The sequence below is a fragment of the Cetorhinus maximus genome, chromosome 4 (assembly GCF_964194155.1).
Source record: "Cetorhinus maximus chromosome 4, sCetMax3.hap1.1, whole genome shotgun sequence".
Classification (NCBI taxonomy): Eukaryota; Metazoa; Chordata; class Chondrichthyes; order Lamniformes; family Cetorhinidae; genus Cetorhinus; species Cetorhinus maximus.
The window spans coordinates 174,760,543-174,779,014 of record NC_135882.1 but is presented as its reverse complement, the minus strand read 5'-3'; the positions used below and the strand labels follow the sequence as shown (position 1 = coordinate 174,779,014).

General features: G+C 47.2%; 1 protein-coding gene across 6 annotated transcripts in view; it reads right to left on the bottom strand.

Moving 5' to 3' along the window:
• Positions 1 to 18,472, bottom strand: part of znf521 (zinc finger protein 521) — a 530,556-nt gene that overhangs the window by 327,377 nt on the left and 184,707 nt on the right. The window contains exon 1 of one of the 6 annotated variants that reach the window (XM_078541151.1): positions 13,165 to 13,195. The exons of 4 other annotated variants lie outside the window; for them this stretch is intronic. The gene's annotated coding sequence lies outside the window, so the exon portion shown is untranslated. One more of the 6 variants, XM_078541152.1, reaches the window with a different exon arrangement.

Sequence of the window (18,472 nt, the reverse complement as noted above, 5' to 3'; positions counted from 1 at the left end):
GCGGAGGGGGCCGTTGAAACGATGAAAGGGGGATTTGATGGGACGGACGTGCTAAAGGTATCAGGGAGAAACCAGAGCCAGGGGCCACAAATGGAAGATTAATCCAATAAATTCAGTCGGGAATTTCAGGGGCAAGTTCTTTACCCAGAGAGCAGTGAGAATATAGCGCGTCACAGAATCAAAGAATTGTTACAGCGCCATTCGGCCCATCATGTCTGCGCCAGCTCTCCGAGTGAGCAATTTCCCTCACGCCATTCCCCTGTCTTCGCCCTATAACCCTGCACATTATTCCTTTTTCACCACAGGGAGCGGTTGAGTTGAATGATGTAGATCCATTCAAGGGGGGGGTGGGGGGGGCTAGATAAACCCATGAGGGAGAAAGGGCTAGAAAGATATGCGGATGGGGTGAGGTGAAATAGGGGATGGAAGGAGGCCTGTGCGGAGCAGAAACAGCAGCATCGACAGTGCGCGCTTCCCCCTTCAACGCAACTACACTATTCACCTCAACCACTCCCTGTGGGAGCGAGTTCCACATTCTCACCGCTCTCTGGGTAAAGAAATTCTGAATTCCTTATTAGATTTATTACTGACTCTCATATTTATGACCCCTAATTCTGGATTCCCCCACAGGGGGAAAGGTATTTGCCTGGCCAATTGAAGCCCCTTCATAATTTCAATGACCCTCCAATCAGGTCACCCTCAGAGTCTTTTCTTTCCCAGAGAAAGGAGCCACTATTCGATCAATTTTTCCCGATAGTTATAATCTCTACCACCTTTGCAAATCTTTTATTTGCACCTTCTCCAGTGTCTCTAACATCCTTTCTTTGCAATATGGACACCGGGAATGTGCGCTTTCGAGTGTGGTCTAACTAAGGTCCAATACAGGTTGAACATAACTCTCCAGCTATAGTAGCGACCCCCTTTGGGCGAGATCCAATAACTCACCACAAGCTGGGGGACAAGTCTCAATCTTCCTGACCCACAGAAGGAGGCAGTGGTGCACTGGACTAGAAATCCAGAGGCCCAGACTAACGCTCTGGCAACACGGGTTCAAATCGCACCATGGCAGCTGGTGGAATTTAAATTCAATTAACAAACCTGGCATTAAAAGGGCTGATCTCAGGAATGAACAATTGTCATAAAAACCCATCTGGCTCACGAAATATCCTTCTTTCCCTTGCCCATTGACTCCAGACCCACAGCGACGCTGTTGACTCTCAACTGCCCCCTGAAACGGCAGAGCGAGCCATTCAGTTCAAGGGCAATTCGAGATGGGTAACAAATGCTGACCTCGCCAACGATGCCCACATCCCATGACAGAATAAAGAAATGAGGCTCAGTTGTTGGCAAGAATAAACTCAGCCAACAGTCTCGAGATCCCCCATTTGCAAGAAATGGAAAATAAAGTTTACATCTATTTTAATACCATTAAAAGCTTTTTATTTTTAATATCTGTTGAATGTAATTCTTGGATGTTCTGCATTTTGTCAGTTTGTAATATCATGGGTACCCTACATAGGAGATCCTGAGGTGGGCTTGACAGGGTGGATGCTGAGAGGGTGTTTTTTCCCCTTGTGGGAGAGACTAGAACGAGGGGACATGGTTTGAAAATAAGGGGCCTCCCAGTTAAGATGGAGGTGTGAGGCTGAGCTCCTATGGAGTGGCAGTGTCGGAGTGCCACTCCGCCTCTCGCTGCTCAACTGGAAATCCTGCCTCCCCTTCCTCGCCTGGCCTTCAGGCTCAGGCCGAGCGGGGCCTTCCCGAGGCCTTCCAGTCAATGGCCGGAAGGTCGACGGTCAAGGAAGCCACTGCCCTTTTTAACGGCACCAGCTGCCGTGAAGAAGGTCAGTTTAACGGTCCAGCCACACTCGAGCCAGGGATCAGGTAGGTTTGTAAGATATGCGGGTATGACAGGTTGGGCGGTGTTGCTGCTGGTGCCAAGTGGTCAGGGGGAGGGTTTGGCTGGTCAGTGTGGAGGGGTGGGGGGGGGGGGGGGGGGTCAGGTGGTCAGTTCGGGGGGAGTGGGTGGGGTGTCAGGTGGTCATTTTCTCAGGGGGTCGTGAATCTTTGGAACTCTTCCTCGTGAGCGGTGGGGGGTGGGGGGGGTGGTGGGGGGGGGGGGGGGGGGGGGTGCAGGGTCACTGAATATTTTTAAGGTGGAGGTCGTTAGATTCTCAACTAACCTGGGGGACAGAGGTTATCGGGGGTAGGTGGGAATGTGGAGTTTGGGCCACAATCAGATTGTCCGTGATCTTATTGAATGGTGGTGCGGGCTCGAGGGGTGTCGAATGGCCTACCCCTCCTCCTAATTCGTATCTACTTACGTTCGGATGCCAGTAAAATGGACTCAGCATGTTGATTAATGGTCACTAACGTGACGCTGAAATGCAGCATTTATTCAACAGAAAAAGCGGTGAGGCAGACTCGAATAGGGGTGCATAAATTATATTTTCATAAATTTGCTTTGAAGTCTGACATAAGAGAGCAGATGCTTAATAAATGCCACATTTGGGGAGATGGCGGAGTAGTGCTAATGTCACAACCAATAATCCAGGGGCCTAGATTAATCACAGGAATCTCACAGAGCAGAAGAGGCCCTTCGGCCCATCGAGTCTGCACCGACACGTGAGAAACACCTGACCTACCCACCTAATCCCATTTACCAGCACTTGGCCCATAGCCTTGAATGTTATGACGTGCCAAGAGCTCATCCAGGTACTTTTTAAAGGATGTGAGGCAACCCGCCTCCACCACCCTCCCAGGCAGCGCATTCCAGACCGTCACCACCCTCTAGGTAAAAAAGTTTTTCCTCACATCCCCCCCTAAACCTCCTGCCCCTCACCTTGAACTTATGTCCCCTTGTGACTGGCCCTTCAACTAAGGGGAGCAGCTGCTCTCTATCCACACTGTCCATGCCCCTCATAATCTTGTACACCTCGATCAGGTCGCCCCTCAGTCTTCTCTGCTCCAACGAAAACAACCCAAGTCTATCCAACCTCTCTTCATAACTTAAATGTTTCATCCCAGGCAACATCCTGGTGAATCTCCTCTGCACCCCCTCCAGTGCAATCACATCCTTCCTATAATGTGGCGACCAGAACTGCACACAGTACTCCAGCTGTGGCCTCACCAAGGTTCTATACAACTCCAACATGACCTCCCTACTTTTGTAATCTATGCTTCGATTGATAAAGGCAAGTGTCCCATATGCCTTTTTCACCATCCCACTAACATGCCCCTCCGCCTTCAGAGATCTATGGACACACACGCCAAGGTCCCTTTGTTCCTCAGAACTTCCTAGTGTCATGCCGTTCATTGAATACTTCCTTGTCAAAATACTCCTTCCAAAGTGCATCACCTCACACTTTTCAGGGATAAATTCCATCTGTCACTTATCTGCCCATTTGACCATCCCATCTATATCTTCCTGTAGCCCAAGACAATCAACCTCACTGTTAACCACCCGGCCAATCTTTGTGTCAGAGGGACAGAAGTTCAAATCCCACCATGGCAGTTGGTGGAATTTGAATTCAATTAATTAATAAATTCAATTTTTTAATTTGAAAAAAATCTGGAATTGAAAGCTAGTCATGAAACTACTGGATTGTAGGGGGAAAAAACCATCTGGTTCACTCACATTCTGCAGGGAAGGAAATCTGCCGTCCTTACCTGGTCTGGCCTACATGTGACTCCAGACCCACAACGATATGGTTGACTCTTAGCTGCCCTCTGAAATGGCCTAGCAGTTCTCAAGGGCAGTTAGGGATGGGCAATAAATGCTGGCCAAGCCAGCGAAGCCCACATCCCATAAACGAATAAAAAAACATTCACTTCAAGGGCAATTAAGGATGGGCAAAAAAATGCTAGACTTGCCAGCGACACCCACACCCCATGAAAGGATTTTTAAAAAATACCACCTCAGTGCCTTCTCCAGCATGGTTTGCTTTGCTGGGAACCTTGGCTAAACCCTAGGGAGTCATGAATACAGGACAGTCACGAATAAATCCAACAGGTAATTCAAAGGAACTTCTTTAGCCAGACAATGATGAGAATTTGGAACTTGAGCAGTAGTGGAGGTGAGTTTTTTTTTTATTACTCATTCATGGGATGTGGGCATCGCTGGCTAGGCCAGCATTTATTGCCCATCCCTAATTGCCCTTTGTTCAGAAGGCATTTTAAGAGTCAACCACATTGCTGTGGGTCTGGAGTCACATGTAGGCCAGACCAGGTTAGGACAGCAGGTTTCTTTCCCTAAAGGGCACTAGTGAACCATATGGGTTTTTACAACAATCGGCAATTCAAATTTCACCATCTACCATGGTAGGATTCAAACCCAGGTCCCCAGGGCATTATCCTGGGTCTCGGGAATACCAGTCCAGTGAAAATACCATGATGCCGCTGCCAGAAGTACACTTCAGAAGTACTTAAAAACCCACAACCTCTACCACCTAGAAGGACAAGAGAAGAGAACCTGGAATTCCCTTTGCCTGGATGAGTGTAGCTCGGACAACACTCAAGAAGCTTGATACCATCCAGGATAAAGCAGCCCACTTGATTGGCACCCCTTCCACAAATATTCACTCCCTCCACCATGGACGCACAGTAGCAGCAGTGTGTACCATCTACAAGATGCACTGCAGGAATTCACCAAGGCTCTTTAGACAGCACCTTCCAAACCCACGATCACTACCATCTAGAAGGACAAGAGCAGCAGATACACAAGAACACCACTGCCTGGAAGTTCCCCTCCAAGTCACTCACCATCCTGACTTGGAAATATATCGCCGTTCCTTCACTGTCGCTGGGTTAAAATCGTGGAACTCCCTCCCTAACAGCGCTGTGGGTGTACCTACACCACATGGACTGCAGCGGCTCAAGAAGGCAGCTCACCACCACCTTCTCAAGGGGCAATTAGGGATGGGCAATAAATGCTGGCCCAACCAGCAAAACCCACATCCCATGAGTGAATAAATAAAGAGAAAGCTAGAGAAGCACATGAGGGGGAAAATTATAGGAGGATATGTTGATGGGGGAGATGAAAAGGTATAGGAGGAGGCTTGTTTGGAGTATAAACACCATCATGGACCAGCTGGGCCGAATGGCCTGTTTCTGTGCTGTAAAACTGTGTAATTTTCTCCAACACCATTGTAGAGATGGATTACCTTATTAGTAACGTGTTTCTCATCAAAATTACGGACTAAGCGTGAGTGTGAACACAGACACTCGCACACCCGCCCCTCAATCCTCCTCGACCTACTTCAGCCCCTCGGCGCTGAAACCCTTACCTTATACCTGACTTCATCAGCTTTTTACTCAACTACTCAGCGCTCTCCTATCTGACCCTCCTCCCTCCGCAAACTCCCAGTCTGTCGGCAGCTCAGCCATGCCTATCCTTGACCTGTCCTCCTCACTCATCCACTTGCTGATCTAAAGCAAAATTACTGGGAATGCTGGAAATCTGAAATGAAAAACAGAGAGAGTGCTGGAAATATTCAGCAGGTCTCGCAGCATCAGTGGAGACAGAAGCAGAGTTAACATTTTGAGTTGAATGTGACTCTTCTTCAGATCTCTGCTGGCCCACGTTAAATGGAGAATCCTCACCCTCATCTTAATATCATTTGCACGACCTCTCCTGACCTGACCTGACCTTTTTTTATTAATTCTTTCATGGGACGTGGGCGTCAGTGACAAGGCCAGCATTTGTTGCCCATCCCTAATTGCTCTTGAACTGAGTGGCTTGCTTGACCATTTCAGAGGGGCAGTTAAGAGTCAGCCACATTGTTGTGAACCTGGAGCCACACGTAGGCCAGACCAGGTAAGGTCCTCCACCCCCTAAAGTGGAATCAACAAACCAGATGTGTTCTCAGGGCCATCAGTGATAGTTTCCTGGCCACCATCACTGAGACTAGCTTTCAATTCCAGATTTTATTACCTGAATTTAAATTCCACCGGCTGCCAAGATGGGATTTGAACCCCTGCTCCCACTGGATTACTCGTCCAGTGACATTACCATTACACCAACATTTCCAACCACCACAACTTCCTCCCTCTCTGTGAACACTCCACTCTCAGACTAACAGCCCTCCCCCATACATTCAATTCTCCTTAATCTCAGCCTCTGTGCATTTCACCTTCCTTTGTCTCACCACCAATGACTTACGTCTTTAACCACCCAATACTCCCACCATCTCTCTCAAAAGGTTTCTGCCTATCTGTTTCACTGCACCCTATCTTCATGAGAACTGGAATTCCACTCCATAGTAACTTTCAAAAGGGAATTGGGTGAATAGTTCAACAGGAAAGGAAATTACAGGGCTATAGGGAAAGACCAGATGGAGTGGGACTAACTGAGTAGTTCTATCAAGGGGCTGACACAGGCACAATGGGCCAAATGGTCTCCATACCCGGCTGCATGGTTGTAGCTCTGATACGGCTTGAAGGTAGTGGCCGTGGTGGGAAAAAAAATTAAAAGCAGGAGAGTTAAAAGCTCTTCCTGATACAGAACTTACATCACCCACAGCAACAACAACATTAAAGCAATCACTGTGAAACTACAGAGTGTGATAACAGCCAGTCTGTCCTGTGAAATTCAATTAATTAAGATTAATTGTTTTAATGGTTTCCTCATACACTGGAATTATTATCTTCAAATAATATCGTAAATTTACACAAAATAAATCATTTAATTTAATCTTTTTATTGATGGACGCAGCCACTTTGAAAATCCATCAGTAATATGTTAATGCAATGTCCCCTACCCTTCACTTCCTTGCTGAAAAAAATCCACTGTTTGTTAACGTGGGATAAAACTTAAATGATAAGAAATGCTTCTGTAAACTGGCAGGAGCCTGGACACGACACTGACGCTACTTATCAAGTGCCCTTTCTTTCAAGTATGCTTTTTAAATTTATACTTTGATGGGACGAGAGTGTCGCTGGCTGGGCCAACCTTTGGTTGCCCATGGGCTCTCGAGGAGAAATGGCTTGCTCAGCCATTTCAGTTAAGAGCCAACCACATTGCTGTGGGCCTGGAGTCACATGTAGGCCAGACCAGGTAAGGACGGCAGATTTCCTTCCCTAAAAGGACATTCGTGAACCAGGTGGGGTTTTTTAACAACTAAAAAGGAAAATGATAGTTTCATGGTCACCATTACTGAGGGTAGCATTCACTTCCAGGTTAATTCATTGAAAGAATTCATTCTCTGAATTCAATTTCCCACCAGCTGCTATGGTGGGATTTGAAGCTGTGTGCCCAGAGCATTAGCCTGGGCTCTTGGAATACCAGCCCAGTAACATTACCACTAGGACCACCACCTCCCCGACATAAACCAAGAAAGCTAATGGTTGTCAAGGTTTTCAACATTGAGGGTTTGGGAAACTTGATTTTTCAGACAAGGGGTTTGTAAATGCATTTTCAGGAAATGGAAACACCTTCTGCATATGACCCTTCACCATCTCATGAATATCCTTAACCCCTTCTCTCTCTCTCTGCAAATGTAATCAGTGTTTGATAAAGACAAAAAGCATCACCACCACCATTGCTGCTCTCTTTGCCTTTTGTTTCATGACATCTTTGCCCTTTAACCTTTCCTGCCCTCTGACCTATCCTTTTGACCCACCTGTCCCTCCCTCCCCCCACCTTTTTCAACATAAAACCCACCACATTTCTACCTCTCTTTAGTTCTGGAGAAGAGTCATTCCAAACTCGAAACGTTAACTCTGTTCCTCTCTCCGCAGATGCTGCCAGACCTGTGAGTTTTTCCGGCACTTTGTTTCTCTTTCAGATTTCCAGCATTGACGGTATTTTGCTGTTATACTCAGTGTTTAAACTGTCCACCTCAATAAGTTCCACAACCTCATGCAACAACTTGCATTTATCGCACTGATTGTGAGTGAACTGGTCAACTTCACTGCTAGGAATATTTATCTGATCCCTCCATGGCCTTCTCCCTCCCTATCTCCTCAACTTCCACTGGTCCTACAACCCTCCACGATCTCTGACCTCCTCCGATTCAGTCCATTTGACCATCCCCAATTTCCATCGCTCCACCTTCAGTTTCTTGTGCCCTAAGCTTGAATTCTCTCCGTTCTTTCTCCCCTCTTAAGATGCTTCTTAAAAACCTACCCCTGTTGACCAAGCTTTTGTTCACCTCTCCTAATATCTCCTCGTGAGACTTGCCATCAAATTGTGTTTGATAATGCACCTTTTACTCTGCTTGAAAGTGCTATACAAATGCAAGTTGTTGTTGAACGCATCAAATTTTTTTTCATATTCATTCATGGGATGTGGGCATCTCTGACTCAGACTGCATTCATTACCCATCCCTTGTTGCCCTAGGGCATGGGGCATTTAAGAGTCAACCACATTGCTGTGGGTCTAGAGTCACATGTAGGCCAGAGCAGGTAAAAGGGAGGCAGATTTCCTTCCCTAAAGGACATTCGTGAACCAGGTGGGTTTTTACAACAATGGTTTCATGGTCATCATTAGACTTTTAATTCCAGATTCCCCCCACCGCATTCAAATTCCACCATCTGCCGTGGTGGGATTCGAACCCTGGTCCCCAGAGCATTACCCTGGGTCTCTGGGTTACTAGCCCAGCGACAATACCACTACGCCACCGCCTACCCCCTCAAATTGCGTTTGAAGAAAAAGAAAAGACTTGCTAGTTACACTGTGGAAATACGACAGCACTTTTCAGCTTTGGGGGTGGGGAGAGCGCTCAGACAAACAGCTCCCGGTGCTCAATTGCAACTTTGTCTTCCCTCAAGGCCAAAAGAGCCTCTAATGCAACCGTCTATTATTTCCACATTTCTGTAGAGATTGTTCTCCTTAGAGCATACAAGGATAAGGGGAGGTTTGAGATAATTGGCAAAAGAACCAGAGGCAACATGAGGGAAAACAATTTTACTCAGCGAGGTTGCTGTGATCTGGAATGCGCTGGTGGAAGCAGAGTGAACTGTAACTTTCAAAAGGAAATTGGATAAATACTTGAAGAGGAAAGAATTGCAGGGCTACCAGGGAAAGAACAGAGAGCAGGGCTAATTGAATAGCTCTTTCAAAGCACTCACTGCCACTCCCCAACATGATGTCCCACTCCAGGGAATTCTGGGCTGTCTCGTGCTAGGTCCCGGAAGTTTAAATTGCTCCAGAACCCTTCGGGCACACCTTTCTGTCGTAGCTTGCTTTAAGTGCCTGCAAAGGGAGTGAGGGAAACCGGGACCTCGGTGAACATAGGAAAACGAGTAGACCATTCTGACCATCAAGACTGTTCCACCATTCTATTGACGATTGGGTCTGTACTCGATGGAGTTTAGAAAAATGAGAGATGCACATGAGCATACGTATGAACATACAAATTAGGAACAGGAGTAGACCACTTGGCCTCTCAAGCCGCCATTCAATAAGACCATGGCTGATCTGACTGTAACCTCAAATCCACATTCCCGCCTACCACCGATAACCTTTCACCTCCTTGCTTATCAAGAATCTATCCACCTCTGCCTTTAAATCTTTCAAAGACTCTGCTTCCACTGCTTTTTGAGGAAGAGAGTTCCAAAGACTCACAACCCTCTGAGAGAAACAATTTCTCCTCATCTCTGTCTTAAATGAGCAACCCCTTTATTTTTAAACAGTGACCCCTTGGTCTAGATTCTCCCACAAGAGGAAACATCCTTTCCACATCCACCCTGGCAGGGCCCCTCAGGATCTTATAGGTTTCAACTAAATCGCCTCTTACTCTTATAAATTCCAGTGGATACAAGCCAAACCTGTCCAGCCTTTTCTCATAAGACAACCCTGTCCATTCCTGGTATTAGTCTAGTAAACCTTCTCTGAACTGCTTCTAACGCATTTACATGGTTCCTTAAGTGAGGGGACCAGTCCTGTACACAATACTCCAGATGGGTTCTCACCAATGCCCTGTACAAAAAGGTGATGATGTTGAAATATAGACAATTCCAAGGGGGCTTGACTGGGTGGATACTGAGAGGACGTCTCCCCACCTGGGAAGTCTAGAACTAGGGGGGGCAGAGGTTTAAAAATAAGGGGGTCTCACATTTAAAATGGAGCTGAGGAGGAATTTCTTCTCTCAGAGGACTGTCAATCTTTTGGAATCCTGAATATATTCAAGGCTGAATTAGATAGATTTCTGATTGACAAGGGAGTTAAGGGTTATGGAGGGCAGGCCAGAAAGTGGAGTTAAGGCCACAATCAGATCAGCCACGATCATACTGAATAGCTGAAGGCTCAAGGGGCTGAATGGCCTATTCCTGCTCCTATTTCATACGTTCACTGACATCACAGCTGATCTGTATTTTAACTCCATCCACCTGCCTTGGCTCCATAATCCCTCGATATCTTTGGCCAGCAAATAAATCCATCCCTTTCTTTAAAATGATTAAAGCTGGGCTAGGATTTGCTGCTTTTTTTTTGTGGGACTCAATACTTTAGCTTGGGAGATGGGACCGACAGTCCATGTCCTTAACCACGAAATTTAGGGATCGAGAAAGAAGCAGGAACTATGGAGAAAGAAATCAGGTGGATTCAAGTCAAATCAGGCCAGAAAGGGAAATAAAGAGAGGGAAAGGGAGGAAAGAGAAAGAAAGGAAAAATAATTTTAAAAAGACCAATAAATTTTAAAATTTGACATTTTTAAAAGCTCCCAACAATTCGCAACCTGAAGGAAAGAGTCTCTGCATTTACAATTGTTCACTTTCAGGGCAGCAGAGAGGTTGATTAAGAGTCACTAACAATTAGCATATCAGTAAAAGGGTACTTACACTGTTAATGACCTGACTTAACTTTCTGTGACAAATTTAATGGGCAATTAATGTGCAAATGCAGTAAATTCACGAACCCCACAGAATGGTAGGGGCAGCAGCAAGGTGGTTATATGTTATTGGCCTAGTAACTCAAAGGCCTGGGCTAATGATCTGCAGAGACGAGTTCAAGTCCCACACAGCACCTGGGGAAACGTAAATTCACAAAATCCGGAATAAAGAGCTAGTCTCAGTATTGATGACCATGAAACAAACCATTGTCGATTGTCATAAAAACCCACCGGGTCCACTGATGTCCTTTAGAGAAGGGAATCTGCCATCCTTCCCTAACCTGGCCTCCATGTGACTTCCAGACCCACAGCACGATGGTTGACTCTAAACCGCCCTTAGCAAGCCACTCAGTTGTACTCAGGACAGTGGCTCACCGCCCGCCTTCTCAAGGGCATTTGGGGATGAGCAACAAACGCTGGGCCTTGCCAGCTGTGAATGAATTGGGAAAAAAAAGTTCAGGGGGAGTTTCTGTTTTATATGAGAGTATCGGTGAAGGGGAGCAAAGCACCCAGAACCGTGTGGCGATTTGTGATTCATAGGGCACCTCTCCCTCATCACCAGTTGCTAGACAGTTTACACATTGTGGCGAGTCATTTATAGCTGTGTGTGTGTGCGTGTGCGCGTGTGTGTGTGCATGTGTGTATGTGTGTGTGTGTGTGCGCGTGTGTGTGCGTCTGTGTGCGTGTGCGTCTGTGTGCGTGTGTGTGTGTGTGTGCGTGTGTGTGTGCGTGTGTGCGTGCGTGTGCGCGTGTGCGTGGATGTGTGTGTGTGCATGTGAGTATGTGTGTATGTGTGCGTGTGTGCATGTGTGTGTGTGTGTGTGCATATGTGTGTGTGTGTGTGTGTGTGTGTGTGTATGTGTGTGTGAATGAAATGTAGCTTCAACCCCCTCCAGACCTTGAGAAAGCGTGTTTTTAAAAAAAAAATGAGGAATGGGAAAATAAATAAGCCTGCTCAATTTAACATGAGTTAAATACGCGGCAAGTAAATGAAAAGGTGTATTAAATTGCAGGGTTTTAAATTGGCTGGATTTTCAAACAAGAAATCCCTTCATCTGGTAATGAGTGAGCGGGAAACACAGCTTGAGCTGACATTACGAGGTTGGGAAAGACTGGAGCGGACAAACTTCTGAAGTTCGGATGCAGGAGAGGCTTTGGTGCAAAAATATCGACAACACTGGGATATGTTTGTGTCAAAAATAACATGGTTTTACTGTGCTATTTAACCATGTGTATGCTGTAAAACACTTGAACCTTCCCATAGGCATTTTAAAAGTCCCAAGAATAAATCATTCAGCGACGAGACAAACAAAATGATTCATCTCGTTCAAACCCAGTCCTTGCAATCAAGTGACTATTAAAGTGCAACGGAATAAAGCTCCCTCCCACTTTACTCACTGCCTGGCTTCTTAATTCCGATAAATTCCACATCCTGGCCCCCACTCCAAATGCCTTTCAATTGTTTTAAACAAACACAATTACTCCAACTCCCCTGACATCACTTAGTAATTGAAGCACTAAGACTGCAAAATTCCAGTGTTTGGTGGTCAGGAGGGAAGGTGGGGGTTGTCAGGGGGGAGAGAGCTGTCTAGATTCCATCAGTGGAGTGTCAGATGGGATTATGGCTGCCATTGCACCAATCCAATCTGAGCTCCACATTATTTGTAAGTTCAAGAGGTGGTCCACCATCTCTTCCTCCCGCTGCAAGGTTTGTGGCCAGACTTCCTTACTCAAATAAAAACCAGCTCTTTCTGGCATCTGTAAGCAAAAGCAGCCAGTGAGGAACTGGAAACAGGAAGATATGATAATGGAGAAAAGCGTGTACATATGCAGACCACTTGCACACACACTTACAGAGAGATACACACACATACACATACAGATAGAGATACACACACAACACATACTCAAATACACGCAGAAATGTACACACACACACTATGCAGCCATACACACACTCAATAACATAAACACTCAGACACACACAAACATGGATGCACACACACACAAACACACATCACACTTGGGCATACAGGATCACGTATACACACACATGTACGCACACACACACACGTGTACATGTACGCACACATACGCACACACGTATACACAGACAGATATATGCATATGCACCTTTACACAGGTACACAAAGACGCACTCAGACACACAGGTGCGTGCACATACTTACAAAGATAAATACAGAGCTACACACATACAAACACACACACGCACACGCACATGTACAAACACACGGACACACAGATGGACAGATGGTAAATATGAAAATAAACCTTTCCACCAGCCACAGGTTCCACAGCAAACTTGTCCTCCCACCTGCATAATGTCTGTGTTGAGGCAACTGCAGCAAGACGACTGCACTGCTCTGAGCCGCAACGTTCAATCCAAACACTGTTGACATCTGGAATGAATTCCTCTCCAATCATAAAGCCTTTTGCATGTTGAAAAGCTCTTAATAACCCCAAGCCAACTCACTCACACGCTCACACAAAGACACATTTTTTTTTTTTAACCTAACGTCTGATACCCAGCATCCCCCTCTCATGCCAACGATGCTAAACTGTCTCGTCAAAGTTTATCCACAGGAAACAGATAAGGTTTCAGCTCTTCCCTGGGTTTGCAACTTGGCGCCAACACCATAGACTCTTCACACAAAAAAAATGTAGCAAGAATGAGAGTTGACAAGTGTCACTCCTGTGTGGCCCAGGTGGTGAGTAAGGTCCTCGCACTGACAGAGGAGACATTACGATATTAGTGGATAAGTGCAGCTGTTTGTCGACTAGATTCAGTTGCTAATGGCTCCCAGCAATTCCGCGCCAACGCATTAAAGTAAAGTGTGTGAACAGTGCGAGGATGAAAGTAACAAACACTCTGGAGAAATCAGTGGAAAGCAAAGTACGCCTGATTCCTATCCAAGTAGACAGCAATGACCAGCCTTATGCAGCCTGTGTAAATAAAAAAGGTCCTTATTTCCTAGTTTTGCTGGCTGGGTCTCCCTGCAGCCGTCTCTGTGCATCTGCCAAAGGGGATACAGGGTTTTGAACTACACCCAGCAGCTGAAGGACTGTCTTTGTCTGCCCAGCAAACCTTTCTGAGCATCCTCCTGGCAACAGGCGACCATATCCTGGAAGGAAAAGATCCAGCTCACACCGGTCACACAAATCCCTGATTCCCTTCCCCCCCACCCCCCCGGCAACTTTCGCAAGAGCCAGAATATTTAACTGGGAGTTCACCCTGTGTTGGGATGTTGCTGCAGGAACCTCACACAACAATGCTCAACAGACACCTGTACACTCCTGTATACGTCAGAGAGAGAGTGAGAGAGAGAGTGAGAGAGTGTGAGAGGGAGTGTGAGAGAGAGAGAGAGTGAGTGAGAGTGAGAGAGGGAGTGAGAGAGGGAGTGAGAGAGAGTAGAGAGTGAGAGTGAATGAGAGAGAGTGAGAGAGAGTCAGAGGGAGTGAGAGAGAGTCAGAGGGAGTGAGAGAGAGTGCGAGTGAATGAGAGAGAGTGAGAGAGAGTCAGAGGGAGTGAGAGAGAGTCAGAGGGAGTGAGAGAGAGTGAGAGTGAATGAGAGAGAGTGAGAGAGAGTCAGAGGGAGTGAGAGAGAGTGAGAGGGAGTGAGAGGGAGTGAGAGAGAGTGAGAGGGAGTGAGAGGGAGTGAGAGGGAGTGAGAGAGAGTGAGAGAGAGTCAGAGGGAGTGAGAGAGGGAGTGAGAGAGGAAGTGTGAGAGGGAGTGTGAGAGAGTGAGAGAGAGTGTGAGAGAGAGTGTGAGAGAGAGTGAGAGAGAGATTGTGTGAGAGAGTGTGAGAGAGTGTGAGAGGGAGTGAGAGGGAGTGTGAGAGGGAGTGTGAGAGGGAGTGAGAGAGAGTGAGAGAGAGAGAGTGTGAGAGAGAGTGTGAGAGGGAGTGTGAGAGGGAGTGTGAGAGAGTGAGAGAGAGAGAGTGTGAGAGAGAGTGTGAGAGGGAGTGTGAGAGAGTGAGAGGATGAGAGATATAGAGAGCAGAAAACTAGGCAAAAGAGAGGGAGTGTGAGAGGGAGTGTGAGAGAGTGAGAGAGAGAGAGAGTGTGAGAGAGAGTGTTCAGCCCATCATGCCTGTGCGAGAAACTATCAACACAGGGCCTGGATACTCAAACAGGGGAAGGCTGTTCAGCCCCTCAAGTCTATGCTATCATTCAATACGATCATGGCTGATCTTTATACTAATTCCATTTGCCCACCTTATCTACGTATCTCTTAATACCCTAGCAACAATCTGTTGATCTCAGATTATTAACTGACTTAGTAATGTACTGCCTTAATGGGAGACAATTCCGCACTTGCATCACATTTTGCATGAACAATGTCAATGGAGATATTTATCGCATTCCTCCATTGCCTCACACCCACCACCCCCTCCCCCTCCCAACCTCCTTCAGACCTTCATCGCTCCTCTAATTCCGGCCTCCTGCACATCCCCAGTTTTTAATCACTCCGCTATTGATGTCCATGCCTTCAGTCCCAAGCCCTGGAATTCCCTCCCTCCCTGCCTCTCTATCTCGGTCTCCTCCTTTGAGACGCTCCTTAAAACCCACGCTCTAGGGCCAAGCTTTCGCTCATCTGACCTATCATCTCCCTGCCGCAGCTCGGGTGTCGAACCTCGTGAAGCGCCTTGGGACTATGTTTGCGACGCTATATAAATGAAAGTTGTTGTTGGAACAGTGCTCTGGGCACGCAGAGTTCTAGGCGATGGGAATAGCAGGGGATTGGACAGGTGACCATGAAGACAGGAATTTCCTGCACAGAGCAACTCCTCCAGCAAAGAATCCCCACTGCTAATTGCACCTTTTCACCCCTGCGCCCCCTCCACACCCCCCACCCCAACCCCACCACCAAGGAGCTTTCTCATCCCCGAGATTTTTAATGTTCTTTTTTGAATAAAATCTGTTCAGGAAACCAAGCTACGAAGTAAATGACTTCATAACTGTCTCTGTCGGCGGGTACGCCATGTTTGTACAAGGTGTGGCACGGGATAGACGCTGGTGAATGGCCCTTGGTTCCACACGCCCATGCATCCGCTCCCAGCCTCGACATGGGGGGTGGGGGGGGTGAAGCAACGACACTCAGCAGAGGGAGGCAGCTTCCCCAGCGGAGGGTCATGGTGTTTTTGGGGGCGGGGGGCGTGCGGGGGCATTGAATTGGCAGCGGCATGGCCCTGGCAACTGTCACGTGCAGCCTCGCAGCTCATAAAAAGACAACGTCAGCAGCTCGGCACAATAGGGCTCAGCGTGCGAAGCGGGGGACAGGCAGAAGATGGCGGCCTGGGTGTAAACGGGAAAGAATGCACCACGGCCGCAACGAACCACGTTCCGGAACAAAAGCAACGGCGGACGTTTTACCGAACATCGCTGGAACCGTACGGCACAAGGGGAGCCGCCATTTGGCCCATCTTGCACGTGCCGCTGCTCTTTGAAAGCGCGATCCAATTAAGAGGGAGACCATGGCGCCGAGATAATGACACTGGACCACTAAACTAGCAGGCCCTGGGTTAATATTCTGGGGGCACGGGTTTAAATCCTGGCGGAACTAAAATTCAACGAATAAGCATCTGGAATTTGAAATGGTGACCGTGAAACCATTGTCCATTGCCGCAAAAAACCTCATGTCCTTTTAGGGGAGGGAAATCTGCCGTCCTTACCCGGTCCGGCCTACACGTGACTCCAGACCCACCGCGACGTGGTTGACTCTTAACAGCCCCTCTGAAATGGCCCAGCGAGCCCACTCAGCTCAATTAGGGCAATTAGGGATGGGCAACAAATTCTGGCCTTGCCCAGCGACACCCACATCCCCATGAAAGAGTTTTTTTTTAAAAAAAAATCCCACTCCTGTTTTTCCCCTTTTCAAGTTTTTATCCAATTTTGAGGGTTACTATTGAATCTGCTCCCACTGCCCTTTTGGGTAGCGCACTCCATATGATAACAACTCGCTGTGTTAAAAACAAAAATGTCCTCATCTCCCCTCTGGATTCTTCTTTCCCAAATTACTGTCAATCTGTCCCCTCTGGTTACCCAACCCCGCCTGACAGACTAATCCAGCTGAGGCCTAACCAGGAATTTGTAAGGTGGAACACAGCTTCCTGCTTTATTTTTTCGGATGAAAAGTTAAACTGAGGCCCTGTCTGCCCTCTGAGGTGGACTTAGAAAGTTCCAGAAAGAATTTGAAGAGGAGGAGGAGGTGCTGGCGGCGCAGAGAGTCAGAAGTTCCGGGTTCAAGTTCCACCCTGGAACCTCGCTGGCCATGAAGGACCCACTCATCACGTGGCCAAGCCGGTGGGATATCAGCATCTAAAATCCTTCCGAGACGCCTGGCGGCAGGCGTCAAGAGCGGGAGAGGTTTCTGGTCAGCCATATATGCAGGAGGCAACGGCAAACCACTGCAGCACTTGGCCAAGCCTAGTCATGGGGAACAATCCCATGGAAGCCCATGGTCGCCAACGCCCTCCTAGGGCACGGTGCCTGAAGGAGGAGGAGGATTTGAAGACGAGCAGGGAGGGGTTGTGCCCCGCTGTCTTGGACAATATTCATCCCTCAACCAGTGCCACAAAAACAGGTCGCCTGGTCATTAACACTGTGCGGTTTGCAATTGCTATGCGTAAACTGGCTGCCACATTCTGTGGATTACAACAATGACTAAACTTCACCAAGTATTTCATTGGCTGTAAAGCAATTTGGGGACTTCCTGAGGTTGAGAAAGGTGCTATAGAAATGCAAGTCTTTCTTTTTCAGAAAGATAAAGGTCAGTCTCTCGACGCAATAAAGCCCATGACCCTGAATTTCTACAGAAATATTGGTCGTCACCATTGTAAACTTATAAGAGTTTTTTTCCAGTTCAAGTCCAGGGGAAACTAATACTTTTGCTACACTAACAGAACATTCCAGGTATGGAATGCAATCTGACAGCCAGTGTCGGAACAGCAGGAGAAGGAAAAAGCCAGGGGTTAGCCACGAGAACACCGGGTGACAATCACTGAACGTTCATCGACACTGTACACTGGGACAGTTAGGGAATCACAGAATCGTGCAGAAGAGGCTATTCGGCCCATCGTGCCTGTGCTAGCTCTTAGAAAGAGCTATCCAATTAGTCCCACTTCCTGCAATTTATATTTTCCTTTTTCAACTATTTATCCAATTCCCCTTTTGAAAGTTCCCATTGAATCTGCTTCCACCGCCCTTTCAGGTAGCACATTCCAGATCACCACAACTGCCCCATGTCTCTTGTTAGTCAATTATTATAAATCCCTTGGTTATTAAATACTATCCGTAGAAACAGTTACTTCTTATTTTCTACATTAAATTTGGTACCAATTGAAAAATCCACTCCCAAGTGTGAGAACACAGATGTTCTAAAACTACCATCTGAACTATTAAGGAAATTTGGACAGAGATTGACTAACACTATTTGCCTCCTCCAAGTGCTGCTGCCCTCAAGTGATAGACACAATGGCCGGAATCGTGTTGAGGTGTTGGGGTCTCTCCGGCCAGCTAGACAGCTGGCCAGAGACCCGAGCTGCCTCTTTTCAGGAAGGCCGGTCAAACCACACGCCAACCAGGCAGTGACGGGCCTTCCCCTGGAATCAAGACCCCAGGG